Consider the following 16,728-nt stretch of genomic DNA (forward strand, 5'->3'; position numbering starts at 1 on the left):
TGCGCTGAGCTGTGTGTTTGTGAGAGAGGCAGAGACCGCATGGGGAAGACAGGGCGCTTACAGAATAGACACGATTCACAGAGCAGAAAGACGCGATACAGCAAGAAAAACATACAAAGTAGAAAAATGGAATCTGACACAAAAAATAATACATCTTCAAAAACAAATCACAGATGCCGAGTCTGTTTACAGCACTATGAAAGGCACGGACAGTGTGTTGTTTGCAAGAATAAAACGCCATGGCAGCGTGGTGGCTGGGATGAGTTACTGCATCAGCATAGACAAGAGCTGTTGTAAAGAATAGCCTGTGTCTATGTAATGCCTAAGACCCAGTTCACTGGGCCGACTCACATTTAGTCCGGCTTTTTTTTAGAGACCCCGTTCACACTTGCTGTTTTAGGAGGCCTAAGTGCGTCACATATGCGGGCAAAAAGGCGGCCTAAATGAAATGCATGCCGGGAATAAACAAATCTGCTCGAACAAACCAGTGACGCAGGACATTAGGTCTGCTTACAGGTGTATGCGATGTATTTATAATCACAGCTTATTCATATTAATGTATATAGGCTATTGTTCGGCTCTATATTTTCTTTGAAAGTAATCTTAACCGTTTGCAACCGAAGCTTTCTAATATAATTCAAAATGTGCTGGTTCAATGGCGAATCGAATTCATATTTCCCTTTTCAAATGTCTATCTTCGGTTCTGCACGTCTAAAAGTGCTGTTATACAATTCACCCGAAAGCGAAGCACCTTTATTTGGACATCTGCATTAAATCACAAGAAATCGTGTGCATTAATATGCAATCGTGTGCATTGAAAGCAGCCTCTGTGATCGCTTATATAGTTATATCCTGAGACAGCAGTGCTGCACACTTCCTGCGGTTTCTGTTTTAACTTTATCTTCATCCACATTGTAAACAGCACTTTCATTTCTTCATCGTCCCAGTTTTTACCCCTAACGCTGGCATTTGTGATTGTACTGCTCAGCTCAATATAATCGCATTTCGGATTGCATAGTAACATACCTGTCGCGTAATTCTTACGGAATTTCACAAATTTTCAAGTCTCACGCCGTATGCCAAAGGTCTTACGTAAAAAAAAAAAAAAAAGTAAATTAAAAATAAATACATCGCAAAGGTTCATTTGAGAACAAACTGGCAGAAAATGAATATTGCGGTAATTGATCGGGCGGAAGTAGAGGGCTGCACGCATGCACATATCCTCAGCGTGGATCAACCTTTTCATTTCACAGATTCAGTAGAGAAAACTAGACGTGAAAATGGCATCGAAACGTCCAGCAAAAAAGCCCAAAATCTACTTTGGTCGTTACCAACCTGAATGGGAGACTGACAAGGAGTTCCAGAAGATGATCACTAGTTCAGAAGAAGGAAGAGAATTCGCTTATTGTAAAGCATGTAGGAAGTCTGTGAAAGTTTCAGCATCTGGCCGATTCGACGTTGTGAGACATTTTCAAACGGAAACACACAAGCGTGCAATGTAAAAATCGAAGCAGCATATACCCATCGATCAGCAATTTCGACAGCAAAACAAGAAGATGAATTTCGACTGATGTGTGATAGAGGCCGAGGTACTTTTTTGCAAGTTTTTGGCAGATCATAATTTGCCATCGACCACCGCTGACCATTTCACTGATTTAGTCAGGAAAATGTTTCCTGACACGAAATCTGCCACTGCCTTCGCCTGCAAACGAACCAAGGCCACCCAGATTGTCAAAAGGTGCCTCTCAATGGAGCTAACAACTCCTATTCTTGAAAGCTGCAGAAATGGACCGTCTTCGTTACTCATCGATGAAACTAACAACAAGAACTATGATAAACGCCTTGTGGTGCTGGTTCGGCTCTTCAACCCGGAGTCAGGAACAAACACCAGGATCCTTGACCTTCCAGTGCTTTCAGTGCTGCAATTGCCACAGTGATTGAGTAAGTGATTTTTAATGTTAAAAAAAATATCCCTTTTTTTAAAGGCCGATGTCGTATTTATAGATTACAGGCTAGAGAAACGTAGTTTTTCCAGCCAAAATGATACAGAAGCGATCACGTTTTTTTTGTTTACTGTGTAATGTGTTTTTGTTAATTGAAATACTTTCAATAATATTATAAGATCTCCGTCCTCTCTCGTCTGCGAGAGAAGAACCCGGATATTTTCACCCTTGGCTGCATCTGTCATCTGGCCAACCTCTGCGCTAAAGCTGCCATCAAGGTGATGTCAATCAAGATGTCATCCACTGGAACAGACATCTACTACTTCTTTGAGCACAGGTATGAAGTGTTCTTATTGCTAGTTTTATTTGAGTAATGTTATTTTAATAATTGCATTTTGTCAGTACATTTTTATATGTCAGTGCAGTGTCACATTTTATATTTGTTGTTCTTTGGTGTGATTCCAGTTCCAAAAGGAGGGCTGAGTTTAAAGAGTTCCAGCTGTTTGCAGAGGTGGAGGAGAGGACGATCCTCAAGCACTGCCCTACCAGATGGCTGAGTTTGGAGAGGGTGGTCAATAGGATGCTGCAGCAGTACCCTGCCCTCCTCAGTTACTTCAGGAGCCACCCTGAGTGTGAAAAGTCAGGCAAGGTGAACACACCTGGAGGACCCTCTGACAAAGCTGACCTTCTCCTTCCTCAAGTTCATCCTTCCACTGCTGAACAATTTCAACAAAGTCTTTCAGGCTGACGAGTCCCAGGTGGGCAGGCTTATTCCAGAGATGACAAGGCTGCTCAAAAAGTTCATGTGCAAGTTTGTGAAGATGCATCTGATCAAGAGCACTGAACTGACTGAAGTAGACTATTCAGACAGACAAAACCAGCTGCCTGATGATGTGCTAGCTGTTGGCATGGACTGTCAGCGCATCTTGGCTGACTGTGAGTAGATTTCACCATCCACACAACACAAGTTCCTGGCTGATGTGCGCTCTTTCTATGTTGCCTGTGTTAAGAAATGTATCTACATTTAAGGCTATAGATCGATATGACATTCAAACAATACAGAGACAATACTGTGTCCTGCAGTGGTGTAGCTGTCTTGGTGCCCGTGTTTATTCTGTGTTTATTCCGCGTCTCTCAGACACGCGTCTCTGGGGGCGGGGCTTGAGTTGCGTCACACGCTGATGCTTTCCACCCGGCCCATGGCCCGGCGCGTTCACAGTTACATTTAGGCTGGCATTAAGCCGGGTCGAAAGATTTAGGCCGGGTCAAAAAGGGGGTCTAGTTTTAACCCAGCCAAGGGCCGCCTTAAATCTTTGACCCCGTTCACATTTGAGTAAGGCGGACCTGGGCCGGCCTAAATCTCAAATGTGAACGGGGTCTAAAGTGGCAATATTCAAAAGCCATATGTTTGGAATTCTGTTTCCCTGTTTAGTATTCTTCTTTATTTGTATATAGTTATTTCGGTTGTTGGTAGTCTAATATAAATGGCTGTAATTTCTGTTCTGGAGGTCAGATTTGAGTTTAAATTTTTTACACAAGTCACTCAATGTTCAGTGAAAAGCCTGCCTGGAGCAATACAAATTTGTTATACTGACCATAAATTATTTTTGTTCTTATAATACTTTGTTTTTTGATTTCTGTATTAATGTTGGTGGGACAAACACATTTTTTGTTATTTTCTGAATCTTCATTTTGTGCTGAGTGTTTCCATATAAGAAACTTGCCTCTAGCCCTTGTAGTTACAGAGTTATAAGTAAAAATATGACAACAGTAAAATCAAGCAAAAAATGGGGGACCTCAGAGGGTTAGTCAAGACAGATATCATGAGCACACCAGTTCCTCTCCTATGCAATGGCGAATGAAATCATTACTTAATAAACAATGCAGTCAGGGTCTGTGAGCAGAGATGGATAGTACTGTGCAGGATTCTGGAAAGGCTTGACTACACTAGAACCTCAGGAGAAGCATGGAAGACTTAGTGGTATAACTTGGGTACAGGGATGAGTATGAGATAGGCTATTATCTACAGTCACACACCTGCAACATGCAACCATTAAATAACAATGAATGCAAATATCTGTAAAATACATTTCACAGTCTAAAATGTCATGAGAACAAAACCAAAAAAAACACACCACTTTTGATCATTGGTAGACCAATTTAAATTGCTAATCAAGCAACTCGTGTTGCTCAGCAAAATTATTTTTGATTAGCATGAACTGCTATGCAAATTTGAGACAACAAAATGTACGCTGCAGTAACCCCTCCCGTTTGGGCATTGCTTCCGACTTGAAAGATAATGATAGGTTGTGAATGCAACCCCGGTTATCTGAAAAAGGAAGCATTGCCCAAGGGTTGCAAGGTTGCTTGGGAGTTCAAGTCTCCTGGCAAAAGAGGAAGTTCCTGTGCAGACGTCACGTCTTATACAAACAGGAAGTAGGAAGGGACCTGTTTTGAGTGACGTGCACAGGGGCCAATGGCAGCTTTGAGATAGAGATGTTTTGATTGAGTTCCAACGGAAGTGCGCTGAAACCCCTCCCGCTTGTGCAGTACTTCCTTTTTCAGATAACCAGGGTTGCATTCGCAACCTATCATTATACAGATATATAGACATTTATCGTTACATCCAGACATTGAGAGAGAGAGAGAGAGAGAACCTCTACTACAGTGTAAAGGGTTAATCACAAATGTAATTATTGGCTGATTTTAATTATTTATTTGGGTCATTATTAGTATTTTAAAAATAACTTAAATCCCCCTCTCCCCCACTCTGTGATATGTCCTCCCCCCCCCCCCCGCATCCTCAGCTTGACACTCGGTTACACATAAACACTATGGGACAATGATATATAAGATATGCAAAGTAGGATAATAATCTACATAATAATAATAATAATAATAATAATAATAATAATAATAATAATAAATAAATAAAAAGTGTGTATGTTTGTCTGAATTTGGATCTCCCATAGATCATTGGAACGACACAGTTTTATGCCACTAGCGGGGACCTGCGGTAGTTGTTCCATAGACTACAATGGGGGGCTATATCATGAAGGCTCAATGCATATGCCTTCATTTCCAGGAGCTACAGGGGCGGCCCCCACTCACCTCAATTGCATAACATTTTCTTCTACTAGGCGCTTAGATGCATGTAGAATCGCGAGGATCGGGTGGAGTTGGAGCACTTTATTAGTGGTTTATGTTCAGATGAGTCCCCCGTACCCAGTCCAAGTTAGGAGCACTGACAGTTATGTACATGTCACATCAGAGGTTAATTACCAGCTTTTGTGATGTATAACTGGAGCCTGCTCCAACATTGTTAGGAGCTTCTTACTGGGTTGGCAAGTTCTCTTCCTTGTAGCACACATTTGTCACATTAAACATCTGCAGTTTATGTATATGAGTAGTGTTCTTGATTCTTCTGTTGAATGGCTTAGCTTTCTGGATTTAAGTGATTTCAGAAATCAGTTAGCAGAGGGTATGACTACGAAGACCCTTTTGTATCTCACATAGCACTATCTCCTAGCACCCACACAGAGCGAGGCTACGTTTTAACCATGACCCCAAAAGATATACAGAACAGGTAGCAGTTTCTGAGGCTTCTGTCTCACTGTCAGCAGACAGAAAGTGTATGTATGTGTGTGTTGTTGTTTTCCAACATGGCAGGGGGTTAAAAAAACACATACTTGTTTTAATTTGACCACATACAGCATGTGAAGACATAATATTAATAAAACCCGTTACATTTACCACTCCTTTTTTAAATGATGAACAACACATTTTATGCTTAAATTAAAAGTCTTCAAGTTTTATGTGACACTTCCTCAAGTTTTTTTCCACATTAGTAAAAACATGACTTTAAAATTTTACTTTTTAGTTTTTTTTTTTTAATATGGCCAACAATTGAATTTCTATCTTATCTAAAAAAATATTTTTAGTTTGCACTATGCTGGACAGAATCTCATTCCAGTTGCTTTTCTTATTCAATATGTTTAGCTGTATGCGTGCGGAGTGACTGAAAGTGTACATGCAGTACTTAATATAGCCTATTCCCAATGTATACTTGTTTGCAATATTAGTGTGTTCTGTGCATTGCCATAGAAACACAATAAAGCAGTGATATCATATTTAATTTAGCCATCTTCTGTAACCTTAATATTCACAGGATTTTTATACTGATCTGAAATATCAACAGGGAGATTTTTCAGATAGACAATGATCCTTCCCTTTGAAGGAGAAGCTAACTCAAGTTGCAGAAAATAACATTTCCTGTATTTGACTAATATTTCCTAAAATGAAAGCCTTCATAGTCTAGGATTCCTACTGTCTGGGAAATTACATTTTGTATTCCTCTACTTCGTAAGCAGACCTTTTTTTTTCATTACCTAGCTTAAAAATGTTGTGCTTATTTTCTTTCCTGAAATTCATTAAACTGTAAAGTGCTTTGCCTAAGGTATATTAGTGAATGTAATTTATATTTCACTTGATATAACTGTTTTATTGTACTTTTACAATGCTTTATTGCAACCTGACTTACTGTATAAAGTAATTTACTTCAAGAATCAAGAAGTTTCTGAAGTAAAAAATCGATGGATTTGAAGCTGGCTGAAATCATTTTTTAAGTTGCTTAGGAAATCCTGCTTTTTCATTAGATCTTGATGTCATAAACCTCTGTCCTGGAGTTTGCCTATGTCAGTAGTTGGAGGTGGGCTCATGTATTAACTTGCTTTGCAGTCCGATCAGCGAGTAAGTGAGTAAGTCCCAACTGGCCTGTGAATGTGCAACAAGTGGAGCATGTCTCTCTACAAACAAGGAGTCTAGAGAGAATCCTCCTACACTAAATGCTTTAAAATGGTATTTCTAAAGGATTCTTGTTGGAAAATGCTTCCTCCTGTACGATGTCCCATAGGAGCACTCACAGCTGCTGAAATTCTCATCTGTAACATGAAGCATTCAGTTGTAAAGTGTCTGGAATACTAAACAAACTTCGTCTGGAACCTGTCTTTGCAGAAGCCGCCTTCTTTTCTGCTTATGACCCAAGAGAAGAGAAATGTCAAACCTGATTTGATAGACCAAGGAGGCATATTCTCTAACTGTACACTTTCCTCACCTTGTATTAGTGGGTCTATTTCATAAATCCCTTTTATAATGTAAGGCACAGCTAAACTTAGTGAGCATTGTGTGTCAGCATTCTGTCTCTGCTTTAAGTCAGATTATGTCTACTTTTAAAAGCATCTTTTCCAGGTACTTTACTGATGGCATGTTGCAATCAGGATGATATTTAAAGTACTTTAAGAGAGTAGTATAGAAAATGTAAGTTTAAAAACATGAATAGAAATCACTATGGCAGGAATAAAACTGGAAGAAGTAACGCATGAGAGACCTAGGAGTCCTCACTCTCCCCATCCAAACAATGTGGGGAAGCAATAAAAAAGGCAAACAGGATGTTAGGGCATATTGTCAAAAGTGTAGAATTGAGAACAAGGGCAGTAATGTTCAGACTGTACAATGCACTAGTTAGACCTCATCTTGATACTGTGTACAGTTCTGGGCTCCACACTTCAAGAAAGATGAAGATGAGGCAGTTCAGATGAGAGCAACCAGACTTATTCCAGGTCTGAAGGGAATGTCCTACTGAGAGACTGAGGGAACTGAACCTTTTCACCCTGGAACAGAGGAGACTACGTGGGGACTTGATCTAAGTCTTCAAAATCATGAAAGGCATCGACCACATTAAACCAGAGGAGCTTTTCCAGATCAGCAGGGACACACGCACCCGGGGACACAAATGGAAATTGGGCTTCAAGGCATTCAAGACGTAAAACAGGAGACACTTCTTCACACAGAGAGTTGTCACAATCTGGAACAAACTCCCCAGTGATGTGGTTGAAGCTGAAAATTTGGGAACATTTTTAAATAGACTGGATAGTATCCTTGGATCACATAGCTGTTAATCGACACCAAACGAGCACAATGGGTCGAATGGCCTCCTCTGGTTTGTAAACTTTCGTATGTTCTTAAATCCTTGAACGTAACAAACCATAGATTGGTTAAAATGCTTTAAATCTTCATCAGCACCACACAACACCTATCTAAGGCAAAGGTCTTAGGTTTGATTTAATTGTACAGATGGAAACAGGACTTGTGTCCCCCCCCTCCCCCAGCACCCAGAGACCCCCCACCCCCGCCTCATCCCCAGTCTTTGGTATCCACTGTAGCCTGTGCTGCTGACAGGGCTGCAACTAGGCCACAACTTTGTCACAAATTATAGCCTGTTTGTATGAGTAGCCTATTTATTATGTCTTTATCTCAGGGATTGGTGAGCTAACATCTCCATATTTTGAATACAAATTCTAAGCCAAACGGAACATATTTACTTTTCCCATGAGAGCTTCCTAAGCCACCATTGTGACTTTTTCAAAATAGGCTTTCCTTTCTATTAACCCTTTAACATCCATTCATGGAAATATGTATCCAAGATACAAAATAGCTACAATCTCCTATTTCCCACCCTAAAAACAACCACTTAAATAATGATTTCATAAAACTCTTCAGGGGAAAACAAATTCAACTAAAGCTATTGTTCAGACAGATAAGTGGTTAATAACAAAAATGACACTGCTATATAAGACTACTATTGCTAATAGCTAAATAATCAACAACACCCAGAAACACATGATGGTAATAATAGTGCAGTGAAGATGGGTTTCTACTTTCCATATATTATGTGCCTGTGTTTAGCACTCTATCCTCAAAGGTATGGAGCAACAGGACTTGTTTATCCTGGTTGGAATGAATGAAAATGATACCGTAGGGGCCAGGGTTATTCTACTAATTGGCACGGCAGGCAGTGAGATGTCCTGATGAAAACCATTCTGATAGAAATGCCATTAAGTGTTACCAAGTAGTGCAGCGATAAAGTAAATTCTTCTCGTTTCTATGCAACATTTCTCTGTGTATTTTGAGACTCTGGAGGATGCCGCTTCATCTTCTATCTGGGTAAGAGCAGTCGCCTACATAAACTCTCCCAGCTCTCGACTATTCTGTTTAGGAAGCTTATCCAGGTGTCATTTAAATCCACCTCCTTTTTGGGCTTGGTATTTAGTACTGAGACTGAATGTGCCCATTTCTTGAGGTGGTGGGACATATGTCACAATATATAAATAGAATTGTTTTAGCTTATTTAGGACACTTATGAAAACAAGAAAACAGAGGACTTGAAATGCTATGATACTGATGAACTGCATTTCTTTCTCTGTGTGTCTGTGTAGTCAAGGTCACTGTCTCATGGCCTTGCTGTGCTACGGTAGTGTGCCATAGTGCAACCCTGATACCCAGAGGAACAGAGTCTGATAAGAACCAGTTTTCTCCAGCAATTTGGGCTTGATACATCGTACAACTTATATTAAACATTACGTATGCTTTAATTCTCCACGGTTTGACTATATATGGGTCTTCCTGAGCAGTTGTCAGACAGAAACCAAACTTACGCTCATCACGGGACAGACATGTGGGTCCTGTTATCTTTCTCTCCTGTCTGGTTTGCATAAAAGTGCCTGTAGTTTGTAACTTCTCTAAGACTGTTCTTGAGATTGCCTCTTGAACCTCTTCCCTGCTTGTAATAAAAACCTTTGATTGGAAATATATCTCTCTCTCTGGATTTCTACGACTCTTCATTACTAATATGAGGATTGCAGTAGCAGCGTCTGGCAATTGTTAGTCACTTCTGTGAGAAATGGATTGGGTGTGTATAGTAAAGTGGCCCATTAAAGATCAGCTATCTTCAGAAAAGAATAAGTGCAATTTTCTGATTTGTTCCTCCATATGTGCTGTTCAGTCCTGGTTTCCTGAAATTTGTTGTAAAAGCAAACTCCATAGGTATAGAAAACTTTATACTTAGACATTGTTTTGTCATTTAACTGGAATAGCTGGAGTGATGAAAATGGTGAACCATTTGCACTGAAGCCAAAAAAAAGCTTCCCCCAATATTGTTCACTCCACAATGAGACATTTTATTTTCTCTCTCTTCCCTCTTCTTAAACACATCCATAAGCAGGTTAATGTTCATGGAGAAGATTAAACCTTTGCTGATGAGATGGCCCTAATAACAAAAGGTGTTGCTGAATGGTAGATATGGATGATTGAGCTGGATAGAAAAATAAAATCCCACCATAAATCATACACTTGCTCTCAATAGTATTCACCCCCCTTGTACTTTTCCACATTTCATTGTGTTACAACATTAAATGAGAATGGATTTAATCAGCTGGAAAATCAACAGCATGTTGCTGCCATCACCATGCTTCATGGTAGGGATGGTGTTCTCAGGATGATGTGCGTTGTTAGGCTTGCGCCAAATGTAGCGCTTAGCGTTGAGGCCAAAAAGCTCTATTTTGGTCTCATCAGACCAGAGAATCTTCCTCCACTTGGTCTCAGAGTCTCCCACATGCCTTCTGACAAACTCTAGCAGAGATTTTATGTGAGTTTTTTTTTTTTTTGCCATAGGCCTCTTGGTGGCCTCCCTGACTAGTGCCCTTCTCGCCCGGATACTCAGTTTTTGAGGACGGCCTGATTTAGGCAGATTCATAGTTGTGCCATATTCTCTCAATTTTTTAATAATGGACTTTACTGTGCTTTGGGGGATATTCAATGCTTTGGAAATGTTCTTGTATCCTTCCCCTGATTGGAGCTTTTGAAGAACCTTATTCCTGATTTGCATTCAATGTTCCTTCGTCTTCATGATTTTTTAGGAATCATACTAACCAACTGTGGGACCTCACAGAGGCAGGTGCATTTAACCTGAAATCATGTGACGCACCTTAATTGCACAGAGGTGGAGGTTGACGTGACTTCTAAAGATAATTTGTTTCACCACAGCTTGTGTGTCATAGCAAAGGGGGTGACTACTTATGCATTCAAGTATTTTCTGTTTTGTATTTGTAATTAGTTTAGAACAATGTGTTTTAAAAAAATAAAAAATTCACTTTGACATTATGGACATTTTCTGTATGGATCAGTGGCAAAAATTCCTGATTAAATCCATTCTAATTTCATGTTTTAACACAATGAAATGTGGAAAAATCCAAAGGGGGTGAATACTTTTGAGAGCCACTGTACATTACCCATCAGAAATAAAGACGGTTTACAATCAACAGGATACAGGAGGATGAAACTAACAACGTAAAGCAAGAAGTAGGTGGATCATGGTACTAGTTCAATTACCCAACCTGTCGATATCAGCCAGGCAGTTATTTACAAAAGGCACAAGATAATACTGCTTTAGTTCTCCTACTTTGGGTCCTCTGTGTTTGACCTTGTAATCATTTACTTTTCAAAGTGCTTATCAGTATAATTAATCTCAGAAAATGCATCACCACTGCATTGTCGAAGTCCCCCAGTCATATCCTACGAAGATTATTCACCTTCTCTATATGAATACACTTGTTTCCCACTGGATCCAATTAGAAGTGACCCTCTGATCAGATTGCTGTGGTGATAAAAGGGTGTAAATTGATTTGCAGAGTAAAACAAAGTCCTTTGGAGTCTTAAAGTGGAAACAGACACACAGTATTATGCCTCAACTTTGAAAGACATCCAAAAAATCTAACTTACTGTGACACTGCTAGTAAATCACACCATTGAGGAATCAATGTACAGTAAAGCCCAGTGATGTACATGACTAAAGATGCTGTGTTATTTAATTTGGAATTCTAAAGATCCTCAAGCCTTTTTAAGCTTCTTTTTACCCTGTTACAAGTCCCTGTGTACTTTGTAATTTGTGGACATGGCATCCTCTTTGGGAAGAGTCCTTTTCATGAAAGCTAGTAAGATTAAATGTGGGGGAAAGAAAGAAAAAGAAAATGGAATTTGTCAGCATAAGCCTATCAGTGGCTATTGTGCATTAACCTCCAAATTCCCTAGCAAGTGTGAAGAACAGGACTGTAAAGCATTACAGTAAGTGTGATGGAAGAGGCTACAACAACTGAAAACAAATGGGCTTTGTCTGGGTTTTATTTGATTATGCCTGCCCTCAGGGTATGTTTGATGGAGATCATTTGTTCTGTTAGGCCATGGTCTTTTAATGCTGCAGACTGCAAACAGAGCTGATACCAAGATTGGTGTTTCACTGTGTCACCGTGAGTCACCAAATTTCTGTGCAAATTGCAGCTGTATGGTGCTACTGTGTGACAGAGTTCTGCTTGGCAAAAGGATACCGGAAAAAAAAAGTTTGAGTATTGATGACCCTCCCAGCTATTTGCTTTATGGAGTGCATGTCATATTCAGTCCAGAGAAAGAGAAGCTCATGTTGATTAGGAAGTAAGTAGGAGGACAATGTTTGCATTTCTGCCATTTTCTGACTAATATCATTTATCAAATGTGAGTGTTTGGCTGCTGTATTTGCATTACCATTGATTGGCAATGTGCTCAAATTTTTGGTACCCTTACAGCTCATTGAAATAATGCTTCATTCCTCCTGAAAAGTGATGAAATTAAAAAATTCTTGCATCATGTATACTTGCATGCCTTTGGTATGTTATATGTGCCGTTTGGTATCATTGTGTGCACCACACTGAACATGGACCAGAGAAAGCAAAAGAGAGAGTTGTCTGAGGAGATCAGAAAGAAAATAATAGACAAGCATGGTAAAGGTAAAGGCTACAAGACCATCTCCAAGCAGCTTGATGTTCCTGTGACAACAGTTGCAAATATTATTATATTATTATAAGAAGTTCAAGGTCCATGGAACTGCAGCCAACCTCCCTGGGCGCGACCACAAGAGGAAAATCCACCCCAGATTGAACCGGAGGATAGTGTGAATGGCAGAAAAAGAACCAAGGATAACTGCCAAAGAGATGCAAGCTGAACTCCAAGGTGAAGGTACGTCAGTTTCTGATCGCACCATCCATTGCTTTTTGAGCGAAAGTTGCCTTCATGCAAGAAGACCCAGGAGGACTCCACTTTTAAAAGAAAAACATAAAAAAGCCAGACTGGAATTTGCTAAAATGCATATTGACAAGCCACAATCCTTCTGGGTGAAAGTCCTTTGGACAGATGAGTCAAAACTGGAGCTTTTTGGCAAGTCACATCAGCTCTATGATCGCAGATGAAAAAATGAAGCTTTCAGAGAAAAGAACACCATACCTACAGTGAAACATGGAGGAGGCTCGGTTATGTTTTGGGGCTGCATTGCTGCACCTGGCACAGGGTGCCTTGAATCTGTGCAGGGCACAATGAAATCTCAAGACTATCAAGGCATTCTGGAGCGAAACGTACTACCTAGTGTCAGAAAGCTCTGTCTCAAATGCAGGTCATGGGTCTTCCAACAGGATAATGACCCAAAACGCACTGCTAAAAGCACACAAGAATGGAAAAGAACAAAATATTGGACTGTTCTGAAGTGGCCTTCTATGACTCCTGCTCTGAATCCATTCAATGGAGAGAGCTGAAACATGACCAAAATTAAAATAAACTGTTTTCTGGGTTTAGCAGGAGGAATGTGAGCCTCGTCTGCTGAAGTATACCCTTTTGGCAGCATGAAATCAATGGCCAAATGATTGGTAATCACAGAAGAAAAACTGTTACAATGTCCCTGTTACAATGTCCCTGTCCCTGTCCCTCCCATTACTCAGTTGAACAGGTTACCTAGTTGAAAATCATGGAATGCATTATAAAATGTTTACAGACCATAGTTTTCCAGCTCTTTTGTTAGCTGTCAAATTGCACTTAATTATCTGACATGATTTGTAACAGAGCTGTTGGTGATATTGATACTGCTTTAATGGAAATAAATTGTTACACTACTTTCCATTAGTGGGCAACAAATTGGAATACTTAAGCCTCAACGTATGTAATTCCCTCTCCTTATGAGTTGGGAGACCATCATGCATCACTCAGAGGTACCCATTATATAGCAGAAGAACTCACATTGTGCCTTTCAAAAAGGAAATGTATGCTTCTTTATTCAGATTTTAATGCAGACTTTATTTTGGATTCAAACAAATATTGTGATAGTGCTGGAGAAACACAAATAATAATTAGAAGGCCTCTTATGAAGCTGCTTATGCTTTAGAGTATTTCTACTTTGCTGGGTTTCTTTTAATAGAGTGGTGTGCTCCCTTGTTCTTTGTTTTCATGGGGAAAACTTAAAAACTTAAAATTTTCAGTTGGTGTTCTTTCATCTGACATGGGCAGAATGACATCCTTTCACAATTCGAGTGTCTCTGCTCCAGTTGTCCGACTGCTAACAGTTATATTTATCCTTGCTCCTCTGGGAGTGGAGGGAATTCGGATGCAGCTTTGGCAACAACACATCACTGGGAAAGACCACTTCAGCCAGAGGCGGCGACAAAGGACTGCTGTTGGATTTATAGGGAACAGCTATTGACCCAGGCCTGGCTGAGGCCTGTCAACCTGATGAACAGTCTGTACCACCAGGCAAATTGTTAATCTCAACTGTTTGCAAGTTTTATCTCTGCAGATAGGGAGCTCACATGAATATGAACGGGCAGTTCCTCAACCCAAACTGCTACACTGCTTCAGAAAAAGTGGATTGCATTTGGCTCCATCGTGGCTAAAGGAAAATAAACATTCAAGGGTGTCTTTACATCAGTTTTGTAGAGGAAATTCTAATTTGAACGATGAATCGTGGTGTAGATGGAGCCTTCTGGGTTTATTAGAATCTGAGATGTTCTGTTTGTTTTGGAAGATGAATGGCCAAGAGGAGAAGAAACTGCTCCCCCAACACTGTTGAAGACCGGTTGTGGAGCTTTTTATGAGGAGTTCTTTTCCCATTTCACCATTTCACTATTCACTAAGTTAGTGTGGTCTATGAGGAATGCTCACCTAGAAAATGAAATATATTTAAATGACCTGTTAAATGCAGATAAGAATAAGTAGATAAAACTGACACTTGATTTTCCTTTCAAAGTAAAATTAAGGATATAATGTTAACTTTCTACACTTACATTCCCTTCAAGAGTGTGTGCGTGTGTGTGTGTATTTATATTGTTCAGTCGTCTTGAAAGTGCAGGATGTTGCCCATTCCGAGAATACATGAGAAATCGTGTACTCATTTACAGAGGCCAGGCGATGTTCTTGTTTCTTTTAATGTAGTTCAGCCTCAATGGGATATTGCCTTCATAGCCGCAATCATCAGAATTGCAGCAACTTGCTTGCTTTCTGCATGAACCATCATTCTCTCTATCTCTCTCTGCCTGTGATATAAGAGCTGAGCACAGCCCTGAAACTTCCTGCTTGGAAGCTTGTGTCTTGTGCTCTTTACTCCCCATTGGTGTTCATGTTTCTGATGGCTGTTTCATTGTTCCATTTGCACATGCCAATCCAAACATGGCTACAATATCAAATCTGTCCATCAGAGGCTAGCCCATGCAGAACTCATTTTTTAACATTTTCAATTGAATTGCTCCAATGAAAAATTAATTGAAATGTGAAACCCACTGTAATATTATGTAACGTATAATTGCATGACATTGTAATGGTATAGGGCATTGATGATGTTTAGGACTGTGTTTCTGCTGGTCTTATCAGGAATTTATTTTGACATTGAAAAGGTCGGAAGAGTTTTACTTTTTCTCTTTCTGTTAAATGGCATTTTTCATTAATGTACAGTTAGGTCATTAATATTTGGACAGTGACACAATTGTCATCATTTTGGCTCTGTACACCACCACAATGAATTTGAAAGGAAACGATCAAGATGTGCTTTAAGTGTAGACTTTCATCTTTAATTTGAAGGTAGTTACATCCCCAGCAACAAGCAGGAACTAAAGACAGCTGCAGTACAGGCCTGGCAGAGCATCACCTGGGAAGAAACCCAGCATCTGGTGATGTCTGTGGACTGTATTGAAACTCACAATTTAATTCATGATTATGTTATTATGTTGTCCAAATACTTTTGAGCCCCTAAAATTGGAGGGAACAAATGGGTGTAATTCCTACACCATTCACCCAATTTGGAGGTAACTACCCTCAAATGAAAGATGAAAGTCTACACTTAAAGCACATCTTGCTTCCTTTCAAATCCATTGTCATGGCATACAGAGCCAAAATGGTGTCACTGTCCAAATATTTATGGACCTAACTGTACATATGTCAGTGATTATTTCTCCATAATTGAAGGGCTGGTTTAAGAAATTGAGAAACTTTTATGTATATAAGTATGGAAATCAGTTTCTCTTTAGCTTAGTGTATTAATGTGATGCATTAGTGCATATTTCCTCGCTGTTTGTGTTGTGCAGTTCCCGGATGTGAACTGCTTAGTTCAGCACCATGGACAGAGGCTTTCTCTGCAGTCTACCAGTGAATGCTCAGGGGTAGCTAAGAGAACACAACACATTGACAAAGGATATTGCTTCAGCTTCTTTTTCTCCCCCTGTTTTTCTTAACATTCTTGTTTAGCAAAATATCTTTTAACTTTTTAAGTTGAACTTTAAAGTGCCTTTTGGTCATATTTGTGTGGGGCGTGAGACGTACACAACCGGGAATCTGGGATTAAAAGTCACAGACAAGGCTCTCTGATTGATGACCCAACAGAGGAATGCAACCTCTGTACAGGGCTGTAATACAAACATAACACCTAGACCATGCTGGACACTAGCTGACAATTTGATCTTTGTTTTCCTGTCTACCCTCAGGCTTATACTCAGTTTCCTGAAAGAAGCACTTGGCAAAATCTCCAATCCAGTAGGGAATCTGGTAATCGGTAATCATAAAGGGTGGTCATTGTCAGTATTCATGGTCGATGTCTAGTTCAGGGTCAATA

The sequence above is a fragment of the Amia ocellicauda genome, chromosome 3, assembly GCF_036373705.1.
Source record: "Amia ocellicauda isolate fAmiCal2 chromosome 3, fAmiCal2.hap1, whole genome shotgun sequence".
NCBI lineage: Eukaryota > Metazoa > Chordata > Actinopteri > Amiiformes > Amiidae > Amia > Amia ocellicauda.